Source organism: Camellia sinensis, chromosome 5 (genome assembly GCF_055761805.1).
Source record: "Camellia sinensis isolate YWXY chromosome 5, ASM5576180v1, whole genome shotgun sequence".
In the NCBI taxonomy this organism is placed as follows: domain Eukaryota; kingdom Viridiplantae; phylum Streptophyta; class Magnoliopsida; order Ericales; family Theaceae; genus Camellia; species Camellia sinensis.
In genome coordinates this window covers 180353151-180371561 of record NC_138965.1, presented here as the reverse complement: position 1 = coordinate 180371561, position 18411 = coordinate 180353151, and the positions used below count along the sequence as shown (strand labels likewise).

The 18411-nt window shown below is 40.7% G+C and overlaps 1 pseudogene; it reads left to right on the top strand.

Annotated features, from left to right (window-relative positions):
• The first annotated feature begins 16509 nt into the window (after window positions 1–16509).
• LOC145790290 (pentatricopeptide repeat-containing protein At1g09220, mitochondrial-like) lies at window positions 16510–17544 on the top strand (annotated as a pseudogene).
• The last annotated feature ends 867 nt before the right edge of the window (window positions 17545–18411 follow it).

Below are 18411 nucleotides of genomic sequence, written 5' to 3'. Positions count from 1 at the left end.
TTTCCATCATCGCCACCCACACAACTACCCTAGAGCCCTCTCCCACCATGCTTGTGTTTGATTTTTCTTCATTTGAAATCATCTTGTCTAGTTCAGAAAACCAGTATTGAACAAATAGTGGTAGTTCGGTTATAGACTATTGAACAAATGGAGGTGGTTCGAGCTTGAACTACCAAACTGAATTTAGGGAGATTTCAAACAGTGTTGCAATCGTGACGATCGTGCATGAAAGTTGATTGCTACCATCGTTGACCTTCTGTGATTGCAATTGAGATTGGTGGTAGGTATAGATAGATTGAGAAGGGTAAAGCTTGAAGGGTAGCGAAGAAGTGTCTAAAAGTGGCTTAGGTGGTAGCATTACCGGTGGTTGGTGAGTGGGGTTCAGGGTTTTGATAGCTAGAGGTGATGTTGGTGATGGTGTGAGGGAGGTTGCCAACTGGAGTAGGGGGCAGCAGAGTTACAAATCACATGTAGAAGAAAGGGGAGGGTAATTGGTGTTGGGGTGCTGGAGATGATGGGCGACGACGAGAATGGGGATAGCTGTTGGGAGTAGGTTTAGGGTTTAGGAAATTAGGGTTAGAAAGTTAAGAATAAGGGTAAAAATGGAATTTCATGTTTGGACAATACTGGAATTAAAAAAAATGAAATATGTGGGAAGTGGAAAATTCTATTCCCACACACTTACTTCAACACACACACGTAGTGGTTGTTTGGCATGTTCTAAAATAGCACATGTTATTTTAGCACATTATCCTATTTAGGTCATAATCATCTTATTTAAGTCACATCATCTTGTAGACGTCCCCGAACATCTCGAGAGGGAATCCCGTTTTGTTCATTGGGGCTTACTATAGTTTGGACTCAATGTCACGGTCCTGTATCTAATCTCGCGGAGTGTAATGCAAGACCGATGAATCATCAAAGAGTCCAAATCTGGCAAATCGTTTTGAAAAACTGATTTTTAGAAAGAAGTGCCAAACATGGACTGCTTTGCCAGATACAGAGTCGCCACCTAAATATTTTGTTTTGGGGGAATTTAGGAAACCCTGACTCGTGCCTAAGGCCACGTGTCCGTCATCACCAAAGTTGCCTCAGCTCAGGAACTTGGGTACGATTGGGGAGGGTCATTTCATGAGCACCCCCGCTCGCCTGATCGAAGATCGGCCACTACTAAGCATGGTATCGAGTTTTTGAAAACATATGTGCTCTTATCCCGGTTTATTAGCCTAGAATTACTATGTGATGCGCACAGCAAAACAAGTATAGACTGGTTTGCCTAAGTTGGAACAAAGCATCGCATTCCGTTTGTTTTGCAAATGGATTGAGGTTTGCTCTCGCAAGTAGGCTAAAACACGGGTTTCGACGAATTATTCCAACTCAAGCAACCTAACCTTCACCCACAGGCATTCAGGCAGTTATATCACATAAGCAGTTAGCCTCATGGCAAGCATGCTATTATGGCAGTCACTTACACACATGCAAGGATGCTAAAGCATAAACACTTACCGAGTACTCCGAGCCAAAGAAAGAAGCTAATTAGAAATCATGCATGAATCCTAACTATGCTGAAATGCCTAATGCAACACATGCAAAAATGCAACTAAGATAGGCTCGGCTACTCTAAAATGGCATATGAAATGCAACAACTGATACACGTATTTAACTCGGATTGAAATACAATGCAGTTAGTATGATGCGCCGAGCCCGGTGCATGCAAGACAGATAAATGGATGCAAACATGCGAGCATAAGTATGCCAATTGAAACGTGCCCTAAACTAACCATCACAAGCTAGTAAATAAAAGGGAGAAAGACGTGGGGTTAGAAGGCATGCATCATACACACACGCACACTTATTACAACATTGCCCTCCTCGGAGGGTCCAAATGAATAGTACAGAATAAACTAGCTAATCTAAGCTAATTAAACTAATTATTATACAACATTAATTAATTAACGAATTAACTAAGTGAGGAAACTAGCATACAAATTAAACAAATAGACTGTCTCAGCTCTGTTCCGAATGATAGGGATGCATGCATGCTCAAGTCGCCTTGTCGGGAAATCCATCGCAATGCCCCGATTTGCCTCTGTTTGTAACTGGTCCCAGAACACTGTACAAAGCTCCAGAAGGCTGCTGACCAGTTTTTGCTGCTAGTTTCCAGTTTGCTGCAACAGAGAGCGAAAAAGGGGCATGGCAAAGTATTTTCAACATATGTGTGCATGACCACTCTCCCCATCATTGCACAAGCTCCAGGGAGTGTAGTCCTCGATCCTCGTGTCACAAATCACGCATCTCGATGCATGATGGCCGATGATTCGGATTGCACGACTCGATGTAAAATGAATGCACATATAAACACAGCAAGGCCTAAACTCCATCATGGGTAATCTGGAGTGTCGGCGACCGAGAATCTAGGCACGTTTCGTCACTTGGAGTACGAAATGCCCCTCGTTTCTCGTGTTTGGACTAAACCCTATTCCAAACACAATGCAATATACATGGCATACACAATACGACTAGCATACAACCCTAAACACAATGCAACATAATCATGCTAGCATGCGAGGGATGATATGCAAACATGCAACTAGCATACACAATGCTATGAACGAAGAATGGCATACTCAATGCACATGAACTATATGGCAATGCACATACGAAGATAGACATGCACGAAGACCTGAACAAGGCATACACAATGCGACGATCAAGCATGCGACAACATGGATATGGCATACATAATGCAAGATGGACTTAAACTAAAATGAATGGGCCTCAGCCACACTCAAATAAGTGGCCATACACGATGAAAATGAAGCAACAACACACCTGTAAACATGTACAAATGCAACGGACTAAACTTAAGGCACAAAATGCAACTCCACCAAAGCATGGTAAGCATGAAATATGGCATACAATGACACAAGTTCCAGCTCTGAAGTGGCATACAAGGCAGTCCTAAATCATGCAAACAACTCACCCGATGCATGTTAGATGACTCAAGTACCGAAATTGGTGAAGTGCATTACACTAGAGGTATGCAAAGCGATGCACAAATGACCAAACCAGCCCCAAACAGTCCCTATGTAGGCCCAAAACAGTAGGAAAATGGACTAAAATGGTGGCTCAAAAGGCACGAAAATGAAGCTCATGCAATGGTCCATAAATGAGGCATACAAGCACAACCCTCAAATGCATATAAGGAGTGGAAAACATGGGAACATGGCAACCTTACATGCTTTGAAATACCGTGCACAATGACCTCAAAATATGCAAACACCTCAATATAAGCATGCAATAGGCTTCAAAACTCAAAGCTAGGCAAGGGTATTGCACTACAACCATGCATAACAAATATCATTCGATCATGAGGCCTAAAAACAGAGCTAAGGCAGTCCAAAACATGCACAAAATCAGTTTAGAACATGGCCAAAATATGCTAGAATCAAAGGCCAAAACAACATGCATTACAAGCTAGTGAAGAGGATTTACACTACAAGCATGTGAAGCATTCAAGAGGCCACTAAACTAGCATAAGAAAGAGGTATGACATGCCAAATAAAGCCCAAAAACCCACTAAAACATGGTCAATGCATGCAAGAATGACATGCTCCTTTGATAAGCTATGAAGATGATTGTTCTACACATGCAAGGTGGACATCCAATATGACAAAATCAGCTCTGGAAAGAGCTTATGCAGGTCCTAAAAAATACCAAAAAAGGCCTGAAACAAGGCTTGGAGGTATGCAAGTAAGGGCTCCTTTGTAAGGCCAAAAATGCTAGAAAACAAAACAAGGAGAGAGACGGTCACCCCTCTCTGATTTTGGCACTCAAAACAGCATGCTAGCCACTGAAAATCCATTGGATTTTAGTGGCTAAAAGGCCAAATAAAGGCCAACACAAATGCTCTAAGGCATGGCTCAAAACAAGGTAAAATGAAGCATGCAAGGGGGTAGATGACCCCCAACAACAAAGTGACCTTAAACAAACATGAAAAGGACCTCAAAGAAAGACTTTTTTCAGTTTACACTAAAGCTCAAATATGCTTGCAAGTATGGCTAAAAGATGGAGCAAAATAAAGCTTAAAAGAGGGAATAGTGTGTTACCCTTGTAGCTTCAGCAAAACCAGCAGCTTCTTGGACCAAAAACTAGTTCTTTGAGACCTCTCAAGACCCTCCAAGAACCTTAGATCAATGGTGGAGGTGGCTATGAGGTGTGGTGTTAAAGGCCAAGAACAAACACTCTTTCTAAGCCTAGAATGTAGAGATATATAGAGATATATGTGCTTTTCCTTAGACAAATTTTTTTCAACCTCTCTAAAGGAGAGGGAGGCCCTCTCTTATAGAGAAACAAGAGGGTTCAAGCTTCTTGGAGAAGCTAGAGCAAAAGGTTCAAGCTTCTTGGAGAAGCTAGAGCAAAGGTTCAAGAGGTTCAAACTTCCTCAAGAAGCTAAAACAAGGGTTCAAGAGGTTCAAGCTTCCTCAAGAAGCTAAAACAAGGGTTCAAAAGGTTCAAGCTTCCTCAAGAAGCTAAAACGAAGGTTCAAAATGTTCAAGCTCTCCAAAAATCAAGCCAAACGGAGAAAGTTAAGCGGTCCCGAACCGAGGCGCACGGCTGATGGCTCTAAAAATCCGAAACTGGTCTCTAAACGGGAACAGTGGTCTACGACCACGAAAACTAGCCTACGGCCACTGAGAGATGGTCTACGAGACCTCTCCCTCCCTTCGGGAAGAGAAAACAGAACCTGGTTCATAAACCGAGGCAAAGCACAAAAGGGTCTCGAGGTCCAGAGGCAAGGCTCTCAGCTGAGACTCTGTAACCTCAGAACGAGCACAACATATGCAATCACCGAGCGCCCAATCGATGACGTCTGAGTCTTAAGGTCGGTCAAAAATGGGGTCTCTACAGTTGTCCCTCTTTGACAGAACTCGAAAGTCATACGTGACGGGAGTGAATGTCAAAGCCTAGAGACGACCCATTTTTGACAAGGCCGAAGACTTAGACAAACAGTCAAGATAATCAAAGAGATGTGCCCGTAGACAGGGGCAAAATGCAAAGGGCAATGCAAGAAGCCGAACATAACTTATGATCATGCAAAGAAAGCTGTAATAAAGCAAATATACACAATAAATGCAACAATTTTAAGCAAGAATGCAAATCAAACTACATTTCATGCAGTAAGGATGTAAGAGAATTGTACAATTCTCGCTACGTCTCACACGGAGAATACAATACTGTCCGGTTCGTCTGGTCGCACCAGCTTCAAATGAACCGTACATACAATATCGTGCCTGTAAAAGAAAGAAACTCAACAGGTACAATATTCGTTAGAGATATGCATAACAATGCAAGTGAAAGGTGCGTAACAACGCAAGTGGAGGGAAGAAACATAGGGATATGTCCCAGTGTTTCGGAATGGCATAAGCATCGGAACGTATTCCAAATGCTCTAAACCAAAGAAGGAGAAACATAGGGACATGTCCCGGTGTTTCAGAAAAGTATAAGCATTGGAACGTATTCCAAATGCTCTTAACCAAAAAGGGAGAAACATAGGGACGTGTCCCGGTGTTTCGGAAATGTATAAGCATTAGAACGTATTCCAAATGCTCTTAACCAAAGAGGGAGAAACATAGGGACGTGTCCCGGTGTTTCGAAAAGGTATAAGCATTGGAACGTATTCTAAATGCTCTTAACCAAAGAGGCAGAAACATAGGGATGTGTCCCAGTGCTTCGGAAAGGTATAGAATCATAGGGACATGTCCCGGTGTTTCGGAATGGCTCAAGCATTGGAACCTATTCCAAATGCTCGTAACCGAAAAGAGAGAAACATAGGGACGCATCCCGGTGTTTCAAAAAGAAGGAGTGTGCAAAATAATGCAATTGAAAGGGTGCATAACAATGAGGAAGGGATGCAAAACAATGCAACCTAAGATGAATTCCAAACACGCTGGAATCGTGTGAGGAAAGGAACACTCTAACCACGCTGAAAGCGTGAGAAGAGGATCGAAAACAACTGCCTAGGTGCGCGCATAACGCAACCTGAGATAAAACACGCCCAGGGTCGCGCCTCACGCGTCTTGAGATAGCCCTGGAGGACAACTATCCTAAACGCTGCACAGCATGAAAGGATAAATGATAGAAGATAACACAAGATGAAAATGAATGCAATAAATGCGAAATAGTCAACACAGTAGTCGGTTTACTTTGAACACACAGCTCGTATCGCACACTACTCATTCTGAACTCACAGCTCATAACACAGTACTCGGTTTATTCTGAACACACAGCCCATAACAGCACACTGCTCATTCTGAACATACAGCCCATTCTGGACGGACGGGATGCAATGACGAAACTTGCAGAAGTTGAAACACACTCAGATGCTCCGAACTTTCCCTCTTTTCTTTTGCTTTGCAGTCTGGAATCTATATAGCTTCAGATAGGTCCTTGCTCTATTGTTCTCATGTGACCTGGGTCGAACCTTGCAGTTTTATGAAAGAACCAATCCTGTTTTGCACAAATGTTGAGAACGGCATGGCACTCTGAGTACAAAACGATTTTTTTTTTTTGAAATTGTAATGTGAAAAGGGTTCTTAACCGGGTATTGAGCCAACGACTGAACACAGTGCACCACGACTTAATAAAGGAAAAGAAAAGGGCAAACAACCTAAACACGTTGAGACACACTCGAAACGACTCAAAATAAGAATCGAGACAAACAAAACGACTGACACGACACACAGACGTGTTACAAAGGTGAGAGACCTCTAAGTTCGCGAGGAGCCAGTTTCTTCAGGTATTGTTCCCTACCCTTTCTTATTTGAGGTTCTCACATCACTCGGCCCTCAGGCTCTGTTTTTCTTTCAAAAACACTTTGCTCACTTTTTCTCTCAACGCACATCTCTCTATTCTTCAATCTCTCATTTTCAATCCCTCCCCAAAAATGGTTGATGGATAAATTGAAGATTGTGGACTCATGCCCAGCATATTCAGCTCATAGCTATTTCTTTTGGCGACGTCTAGTCGATGCCCCAGATAAGGTAATGAAGTATCTTGATCCATTCCAGTTCATGTTTCGCACTTGGCTCGATACCTCGTTGCTTGGAGGATGTTGAGAGCTTTCAGCCCTTTGTTGTTAGCTTCAGTTATGCCCTTTTCTGACAGGTAGAGTGCCCTTTCTAGCAAGTCGAGTGCCCTTTTCTAGCAAGTATGTTGGCAACGGGGAAAAGACAGAACACCTGACTCAACTGTGCCCCTAGTTCATTAGTTTGACCATTATTTTTTTTTGGCTTCTGCTAAAACAATTTTAACCAAAATGAGAGTTAGATTAACACGCTTGTTCGATTTGCTGATTTGAAATCATGCAAGTCAGGTTATGAGCACTGAAAATTTTCCTTTTTTGGGTCCAAGAAATGGTCCAGTTTTAGAAAAATAGAATAATTTTTGAGAGAATTAGTCAACCTCGTTAAAAATTCTCAAAACTATTTTTGCAAATGGTCACTGCTCGACCAACGCTAGATTTACTCTTGAGATGCACAACTTCAGATCCAAAATAATGGAAAATTACCCCTTGTTTGAACGACACTGCATGGCAACTGAAAATTGCCCCTAGTCTGAATAGCGCCGCAGCACATGGCAACCAGTCCTTATAGTGACCATTACCACCGAACTCTCGGATATAAAGAAGACAAAGATGGTCAAAACCATTAATGGACATAGTCAATTTGGAAGTGTTTATGGCTGAACTTCAAAATGAAGTTACCTACGTATCCCAAACATGGGAATCAAGCCTTACGTAGTTCGGGGGTTAAGGTACACTCGGGTATTAACCTCTCCTTTTGCGCTCTAACTTTTGCCAAGGCCGCCCTTCCAGGTTTTCAACCTTGCGAGCTTTGTTCTTCTTTTCTTTTCAATTCTTTTCATTTCTTTTCTTCTTTTTTTTCTTTTTCATCTTTTCTTCATTCTTTGCATTTTTCTTTTTTTTTTTGTTCTTTTTTTTTTCTTTTTCTTCTTGCTCTAACTTTTGCCTGGGTCGCCCTTTCGAGTTTTCGGCCCAGCGAGCCGCTCAAGGGTAAAAGTGTAGCTTTGTCCATGTCGAATGGTTTTGAGTTCCTGAAGTCATCTGAATCTAGGAGAATGGCTGTTGTTCACTGACAATGCAGGAGTCCATCCAATGGGGGCTGAATTGCGCCTAGTGTTGTGGATAGGAACTCAGTTGTTCTTCAACAATGCTTTCTTCTTTCTTTCCTTCTGGGATTTGGCATTCTTGCTAGTCTTCATTGATTTGCAGAATGATCTATCTTCAGCTCTTCGAGCACATCTGACATTTTTCTGCCCCTAGTTCAAGGGTTGCTTTTGATCTAGCTTCGCAAGCCTCCTTTGATCACATCTGATATTCTCATCCCTAGTTCATGGGCTGCTTCTGATTCGGCCACACGGGCCTTACATTGTGGTTGACCGTTGAACATTCTAAATTAAGGTTCAAGGTTTGGAAGCAAAGGGGTTGAGTCTCGAGGCTAAGAGCGATCGTAAGCTGCACAATCTCAAGAGTGATTCCACACAGGTCTTCGTAGAACCACGCAAAATATTTTTTGAAATCTTTTAAGAAAGCGACTAATCGCTCGCGTCGAAGACAATGCAAAACCAATCTGGATCAAGCCAGGATCCTTCTCAGTACTCACATTAACAAACATGATCTCAATCATTAAGGGCTTAGCATGCCTCTCTTTCTCTCAATTGATCAAATTTTTTTGCAAATCCCGAGGAATTCCTTCCTCTTTGTTTTCATCACAATGTTCAAAAAGTTTTGAAAAACTCAGGTCAATGTAATGATTTCAAAGCACAGAAAAGACACAGTTTTTAGTCAAATACTGCAATCTCATTCAGAACTTCTGGCACAACTGGCACAAGGCAGAAGCAAACACAAGAGTGTGAAAATCACTGCTGTTTCATTCAAATCTGTTGGCATAATTGGCCCCAAGGCAGAAACAGACTCAAAAGAAAGCAAAAAGACAAACACAAAGCAGGATAGTGATGTCCGAGGTAACACCCCCGGAATCACCTGACTTCAACGTAACAGGACTGACTCGATACAACAAGACAGACCCGACTGACTCAGTACAAAAAGACTGACTATGTACAACACAACAAGACTGACCCAATACCCAAGTCAAAAAAGTAAAGTAAACAGCATTCGCAAATGCTCAAAATAGTGCGTGCCATCCCCACAGCTGGAGTGAACTGAGTGCCATCCGCAGGTGGTTCATCCCTCGATCACATGGTCACATTATCCCCCAAGAGTTTATGGATCAAGTGCCGATAGACTTTGCAGGACCCGGTGCGACGATGACCTTGTTGTCAATAAAATTTTGTATCTCATGGCGAAGACAGACGCAACTGTCAATGTCATGACCGGTTTGTTGATGGAAAGCACAGTACTTAGCCGGGTCATGCTTTGGAGAGAGATGATTGGGCAGAGGCCGTTGTTCTAACGGTTTTAGATGTCTTTTCTTGAGTAGGACCCCTAGAACTTTAGACAAAGGCATATAAAGTGGGATGAAAACCCTCTTGCCTCGGGGTAGATAGTCCGAAGTTCGGGGGTTTGGATTGGATGTGCCAACAAAGTGGGTGGCTGTTTTTGGAGTGATGGTGGTCATTCCAACTTCAGAAGATCTTGCAGCTGCGTCACCACTGGTGATCGCATTCGAACTGCGTATAAACGCCCTCCTAGGCTACTCCTTCTCCTGGTCAATAAGGCCCTGCTTCATAGCATCCTCAATCTGCACTCCAATCTCGTGTAGGTCCGCAAAGGTGGGAAGGGGTATGACGATCATCTTTTGCATTAGCCTGGGTCGGAGGTTGCGCACAACTATCCTTATCTGGTCTTTGTCGGAAGGCCTTGTAGTCATCATCGAGGCCTTTGCCCTTCATCTTGTCACAAATTCTGAAAAACCCTCATTTGGCTCTTGGCGAGTGACTTCAAGATCACGAGTTGTGACCTCGATCTGTGTGTTGTAAGAGTATTGAGCAACGAAGGCCTCAGCCATCTCTTTCCAGTTCTGTTTCGCAGAGTTCTCCAATTTTTCATACCAGATTGCGGTTATCCCAGACAAGGTTCGGCCGAATAGTGACAGCTTCTGAGCCGTGGTCAAACCCATTGGCTTCAGGATATCAGAAAATAGGTGGAGGTGCACCATTGGGTCTCCAGAACCATCGAAACGATCGATATGTGGCATCTTGAACCGGTCCGGTAATGTCATCGCCGAATCGGTGTGTCCATCCTCTATGTCCGGAATGGACTTCACACCCTGAGATTTCTTGAATAACTTTTTAAGCTTGCTTACTTTTAGCATCGTGGGGTCCACCTCGAACTCAAAGGAAGAATCCGGCAGGTTGGTCTGTGCTTTGGATAGCTGGGGTAGGATTGGAGGCGGAGCCGGCCCTGTTGGAATGTCCGTATCTTCCTGGACATTAGCTGTCTCCCCAACTATTGGCACTCTTGGTGGGAGAGGAGCTGGGTGTGAAGCAGATGCTCCAGTTTACTGTTGTAGCCTGGCGATTAGCTCTGCCTGTTGGGCCACTACTTCTGCCCGGCGGGCAGCATCCTGCTGCATGACCCGCATACTTTCCTGGAGCTGTCGCATCATCTCTTCCATACTAACTGAAAACTGCTGATCTAACTGAACAAGTGTGTATCCCATTTCTGATGTGGAAACAGATATCTCAGCCCAACTGCGCACAGGTGAGGTGGATAATGACCGCTGAACTGGGGACTGTTGAACGGGTGATCTGTGCCTGGTTGACCTTTTCTTGCCTTACCACTGGCGAAGGAAACATTGGTTGCTCTGAACTGAATCTCTAACCTGACAAAGTCTATCAACACAAGTCCAATGTACCCAGGGGATGTTGGAGCCTTCTGAAGCTATGGTTCCGAGACTACCTTGCAAAAGAGAAAACAGGCAGCATCTCAGCCCAATTTCACTGGAATAGATGTGAGCATAGCTGAATGACTGCACTCTTTACTGAATTCTGCCCAAAATTCTGCCTGTAAACTGATACCCTCAGGTAAAACTGATTCTCCCAAAATACCGATGCCCTTAGGCTTGATACCCAGACATGCAAACTGACACATGCAACCTGTAGAGACACATTCTGACAGCACATAGCAAGCAAATGAGATCCAAAACACCCCTATATTGGGGTAGGGTTTCCATGTCCTAATTTCGTCAAGAACTAGGGTTTCACTACGCACACAATGGTTTCAAACAGCTTATAATCGGGTAAGCAACCTGTCCTAGTTTGGGATGATCACTATGGATTCCGAATATGCACTAGGTTGAATGGTTAAAAAGGTTGCCCCGATAAAAACCGGGGTTTGTGTTCCCATCGTGGCAGAGCTCGTAACCGGTCAACCTTATGGCACGCTTCTCAAAGCGAGCCTCTAGCAAACCGTTCAGGAATAGCAGATGGCAAACACGGTGTCCTAGGTGCACCAATGCAAATGCAATGTAAAGAAACACATAAATGTAATCAAAACAAGATATCATGAGTTCGAGTCAAGTTCCCAAACTCCCCAGCAGAGTCGCCAGAAACTGTAGACGTCCCCGAACGTCCAGGGAGGGAATCTCGTTTTGTTCATTGGGGCTTACTACAGTTTGGACTCAATGTCACGGTCCTGTATCTAATCTCACAGAGTGCAATGCAAGACCAATGAATCATCAAAGAGTCCAAATTCGGCAAATCGTTTTGAAAAATTGATTTTTAGAAAGAAGTGCCAAACATAGACTGCTTTGCCAGATACAGAGTCGCCACCTAAATATTTTGTTTTGGGGGAATTTTTAAAACCCTAACTCGTGCCTAAGGCCACGTGTCCGTCATCACCAAAGTTGCCTCGGCTCAGGAACTTGGGTACGATTGGGGAAGGTCATTTCATGAACACACCCGCTCGCCCGATCGAAGATCGGCCACTACTAAGCATGATATCGAATTTTTGAAAACATATGTGCTCTTATTCCGGTTTATTAGCCTAGAATTACTATGTGATGCGCACAGCAAAACAAGTATAGACTGGTTTGCCTAAATTGGAACAAAGCATTGCATTTCGTTTGTTTTGAAAATGGATTGATGTTTGCTACTCGCAAGTAGGCTAAAACACAGGTTTCAACGAATTATTCCAACTCAAGCAACCCAACCTTCACCCACAGGCATTCAGGCAGTTATATCACATAAGCAGTTAGCCTCATGGTAAGCATGCTATTATGGCAGTCACTTACACACATGCAAGGATGCAAAAGCATAAACACTTATCGAGTACTTCGAGCCAAAGAAAGAAGCTAATTAGAAATCATGCATGAATCCTAACTATGCTGAAATGCCTAATGCAACACATGCAAAAATGCAACTAAGATAGGCTCGGCTATTCTAAAATGGCATATGAAATGCAACAACTGATACACCTATTTAACTCGGAATTGAAATACAATGCAATTAGTATGATGCGCTGAGCCCGGTGCATGTAAGACAGATAAATGGATGCAAACATGCGAGCATAAGTATGCCAATTGAAACGTGCCCTAAACTAACCATCACAAGCTGGTAAATAAAAGGGAGATAGACGTGGGGTTGGAAGGCATGCATCACACATACACACGCACACTTATTACAACATTGCCCTCCTCGGAGGGTCCGAATGAATAGTACAGAATAAATTAGCTAATCTAAGCTAATTAACTAATTATTACACAACATTAATTAATTAACGAATTAACTAAGTAAGTAAGGAAACTAGCATGCAAATTAAACAAAATGGACTGCCTCAGCTCTGTTCTGAATAATAGGGATGCATGCATGCTCAAGTCGCCTTGTCGGGAAATCTATCGCGATCGCGAGTGGAATAGTTTTTGATTTCATATAATTGTATTGATTTCGCTTTTGATTTCGAGAATGTTCAACAGGATGATAGATCCTGAGTTGATGAGAAAATTCATGTGCAATTGAATGTAAATTTTATGAATTCAAGATATTGGTGGGATTTTAGCTAATAATTCAGATGAATATAGGTTCTTTTGGTGACCTGTTTGGTTTTATTTGTATTTAATATGAAATTGCTTCAAATTGAAGAAAGAAAGAGATGAAAATTGTCTCCTCTTATCTTTTCAGTGATTTATTTTCCTGTTGAAATATTTCAGAATTATCATGAGAATATTTCCCTTTGATTTTTTTTTTGTATTTGTTTTTGTTTTTGTTTTTGGTCTTTAGTTCGTTGGTTCATAGTAATTTTTATTTATTTATTTATTTTATATTTATGATAGGGTCTTCAATGAAATGGAGGTCTTCAATAGAGGAATGTGGTCTTCTTTGTCTAGAATGGAACTGTAGCAGTGGGTCTACAATTTCAGCCAGTGAGGGGAACGAGGGTTAAGGTGATGTGTGTACAATGATATGAGTGAAAATTATAATTGAAACATTTAGTGTGTGGATTGAGAAGAATACTTAATAAGTATGTGCACTGAGATAAGATGTGCACTGAGGTAAGTAGGTGTGTGAAAATAGAATTTCCAATAGAAGGTTGTAACAAAAAAGGTAGAGGTAAATACCAATACTCATATATTTTTTCACACTTTAGTAAGGAGGTTTGGGTACCACCTAAATAAGCTACTTATTGACTTATTGATTTATATATATTAAATTACTTCTCTACTTTTTGCACGTATGTTTGAAATAAGCAACCTAAATGTGTTGGCAAGATGATTGAGACTAAAGCTTTCTTTGGGAACATGTTTTTTTATGTACCTTTTTGACTTTTTGGTTAAAATATGATATAAAAAAATTAATATGTTTGGGATGATTTTTTGATTTTTTACGAAAAGATGTGTAAAAAGTAGAGAGAAAAAGGAATCTTTAACTTTTTGGTATAATTGTTGGTTTTTAAATTTTTTTAGTGACTTTTTGACTAAAAAAGCAACTTGCCAAACAAGGCCTAAATTAGCCTACTAAAAAACAAAATAGGCTGAAAAGTCAATAAGATAAAATATCGTATGCAAACCATAATCATTTCACTTTTTTTCTCACAATTATGATAATAATAATAATAATAATAATAATAATAATAATAATAATAATAATAATAATAATAATAATAAAATAAATCCCTAAAAATTCATTCCAAACAAAATATTTTTAACTAGACTAAAATAATAAATAAATAAAGGGGAACTTACCAATAAGTCCCATATACAAAGTTCAAGATCTATCTAATCCCCAAACAAAACACTTACACCAGTTAGTCCTATATATTTTTAATTGTTACAAAAAAATCGTATTTTTTTTTTTAATTTACAGATGCTGTTACATTCAACTACCGTCAAACTTCCGACAAACGGTCACCGGAGACTCGTCGAAATATTCAACATCATCGGAAGGCGCCGGAGTATCGCCGGAAGTTCACCAGAGTGTTAAGAACGTTAATGGAAGTCGCCGGAATGTTCAGAACGTTCACGGAACGTTAAGAACATCATTGGAGATTCACCGGAATATCTAAAATATCGCCGGAAAAAAATAATAATAAATGGAGAAATTAGAGTGAAAAAATATACAAAAATGTGTTAAATATTGATAAACTAAAAGAAAAAAAATGGAACGACAAAAAATAGCAACAATGGAAAAAACATATGCTATTTTTCAATTTTTGTAAGGTTTAAGGAAATAATCTCCAATATTGATCAAACTAAAAAGTAAGTTTTGAAACTGTAAGTAAAAATCTATTAAGTTTTTATTCCTATTAATCAAACTGAAAAACATGTTATGAAACTGTAAAATTTTACAGTTTTATACCATGATTCATTCCAGCACCCAAAAAATTTGAAACTGCAAAATTTTGCAATTGTCACTGCCTGTAACTAAAACTCGAAAATAACTTGTTCAGAACTTAAAAATTTTCTTCATTAGAATAGAAAAAGAGAAGTGTATAACAAAGAAAATGTAAAAAAAAAAAAAAAAAAGATCGAATGAGAGAGGTGAATATAGGGAGAGGATTGTACTCCGGCAACTATTTTTTATTTAGATCTAACCGGATTTGATGTAGATCTACTTAGATCTAATGTAAATCTACAAAGCACCAAAAAAATTGAAACTGCAAAATTTTACAGTTTTCACTGCCTGTAACTAAAACTCGAAAACAACTTGTTCAAAACTTAAAAATTTTCTCCATTAGAACAGAAAAAAGAGAAGTGTATAACAGAGAAAATGTAAAAAAAATAAGAGATCGAAGGAGAGAGGCGAATATAGAGAGAGGATTGTACTCCGGCAATTATTTTTTGTTAAGATCTAATGTAGATCTACATCAAATCTGATGTAAATCTACTTATCTTCTTCATCGGAAACATATCTTTTTTATTGTCAGTGAGAGTGAAGTAAGAAGTCGGCGGTTGTTGGTTGCCGGTGAATACCAATCGATAGCAGTTGTCGGTCGCCGGTGACTATATATCGGAAAGAGAAAGAGAAGAAGTAAGATATGGTTACCCGTCAACGATCGTCGGAAAATACAAAGAGCAAAAGAGACAAAGAAGAAGAGAGGCAGAGAAGAAGAATAATAACGTTATAGGACTTTTGGGTATAAGCAAAATGTTATGAGACTAAATAGACTACACGTTTTTCAAACAAGACTTCTTGGTAAGAGAAGTGATTGGTAGCTTGAATTTGAGCCCCCCGAATTCAAAAATGACGTCGTTTTCATCATTTTTGTTTTTTTTTTTTCAGAAGAAGAAGAAGAAGAAGAAGAACTAGACTGGAGGGGGCCATTAAAATCGGGCTGGAGGCGGAGGCGGGGCAGAGGCAGAGGCGGAGGCGGGGGCAGAGGCAGAGGCGGAGGCGACGGCGGGGCTGCGACGAGGCAACGGCGGGGCGACGATCGGGCGGAGGGCTGCCATGTCTTCCCCTCTCTTTCTCCTCTTCCCCTCTCTTCTCTTTCTCTCTTCTCTTCTATCTGATTCGGGGGATTCAGGGGGCCCAAATTCGAGAAAAAAAACATTTTCCTCCTGGTAATTTCCCCATAAATAAATAAAAAACCCATAATAAAAAATTCTTCTCAAACGAGGGCTTACTAGTTAACATGTTGCATTTCATCGTGCAGTGGTGGCCATGAAGAGGAGACACATGCCCTACTTGTTGTCTTTGCTAATGAAACACATAGCAAGCTGCGAAGCCATTCGACAAATCCAAGCTCAATTGATCTTCAATGGCATTCACTCTACTAGAATGTCTATGACAATATGGAATTACCTATTCCGACACTGCTCTCTCGGTTCCTCTCCCGAAGAAGCTGTCCTACTCTTCAAGAACCTCCAACTTCTACACCTACCCATCATCTACTTCGACAGCTATTCCTACTCTATTCTCATCAAGACTTGCACCAATTTGGAACAACCCACTTTGGGTACTCAGGTCCATGGCCTCACTGTCAAAGTCGGCTTTGAGTATCACATCTATGTGCAAACTGCTTTGGTCAACATGTATTCAGTTTGTGGGTGTTTAGTTGAAGCACAACAAGTGTTTGATGAAATGCCTGAGAGGAACTCAGTCACCTGGAATGCCTTGATCACTGGTTTAACTAAATGGGGGCAGATTGGCGTTGCCCGTTCTCTCTTTGACCGGATGCCATCTCAGAATGTTGTTTCGTGGACTGGTATCATTGACGGGTACTCACAGTTGAACCAACACAAGCAAGCTTTGGCCTTGTTCGGACAATGGTTGTGGACAAGGGTGTTAAACCAACTGAAGTAACAATCCTAGCAATTTTTCCGTCCATACAGAATCTTGGGTGTCTTGAGTCTTGCCATTTAATTCATACTTATGGAGAGAAAAGTGGGTTTAATGAGTGTGACATTCGAGTTACCAATTCCCTTATAGATGCGTATGCAAAGTGTGGGTGCATTGAGAGTGCAGTAAAAGTCTTTGATGGCATAACTTGTGAAAAGAGGAATTTGGTGTCATGGACATCTATAATCTCTGGATTTAGAATGCATGGAATGGGGAAACATGCAGCAGATAGTTTTAAAAGAATGGAAGATGAGTGTTTGATGCCAAATCGCGTAACGATCTTGAGTATTTTAAATGCTTGCAGTCATGGAGGATTGGTTGAAGAGGGGCTTGAGTTTTTTAGAAAGATGCTTAATGAGTGTCAAGTTGTACCCGATATTAAGCATTATAGGTGCTTAATAGATATGCTGGGGAGAGAAGGTAGGTTAGAGGAAGCTGAGACGATAGCTTTGTAGATTCCTACTGAGATTGCTAATGTTGTGATTTGGAGGACGTTGCTAGGAGCCTGTAGCTTCCATGGTAATATTCAGATTGCAGAGCAAGTTATGAGGAAGATACTAGAGATGGAGAGAAGATATGGTGGTGATTATGTGCTTTTGTCCAATATATATGCTGGTTTTTGTAGGTTTGTAGATGCTGAGGGGGTGAGGAGACTGATGGATGAAAGTAATGCGTCTAAAGTTCCCGGACTTAGTCATGTCTGATAATACCAAGAGAAAAAAGAAAAAAAAAATCATCAATGTGGTGGCATTGATTTTGTGGGAATGATATTTTATAAATTTTTATTGTGGAAATCCCTCTGCCACAAATCTTTTGGTGTTCAGTCTCTTGATCAGAGTCTAGGACAGGTGGTTATTGGAGTCAATTATACACCAAACCTCCAATCTTGCGCAAGATTTTTACATGGGAAATACCCTAAGAAGATCTTTTGGGTAACTGGCTCTTCTTTTTATTATTTAATTTGGATTTTACTTTATTTCTATTATTTAATTATTATATAGTAGAATGTAAATAACATGCTTTTAGTTTATGATGGTCTACTAAATTGGCAAGGTTTAGCCTTGTTCAAATGGCAACTACCTTTCTTCTTTTCTCCTATGTCTTTTTTTGTTGGTAGTCTCTTATGCCACTTTTGGTTTGTCTTACAGCAATTAAGTAGTTCCTTGACATGAAAAATTGGAGATTTCTTCCAAAGACAAAGGATGTGATGCTCACAAGCATTTCATTTAAGCAGACTATGATTTAAAGAGACCCTGGATGAAAGAATATTTAGATGGTTCTAAAAGGTATGATACTTAAAAGCACCATGATCTGTTCTTTTCAATTTGTGCATTGCTCTTGCTTCTTTCCAAATCACAATCATTTCGGTGAAAAATGAATTCTTGCATAAGGAGGCATATGAATTATGGATGGAATGGAATGCATTTTTCCTATGAATTATGCTTGTAGTAGTCTTTTTTCATGATGAAATGAATGAAGCGGACACAGCTTGTAGTTTAGACCATTATGTTATTTATTTTATCTATCAACAACCATTATGTTTTTTATTATTATGTTGTTCCTGTGTTGTGAAGATAACGGTAGTGTGAGCCT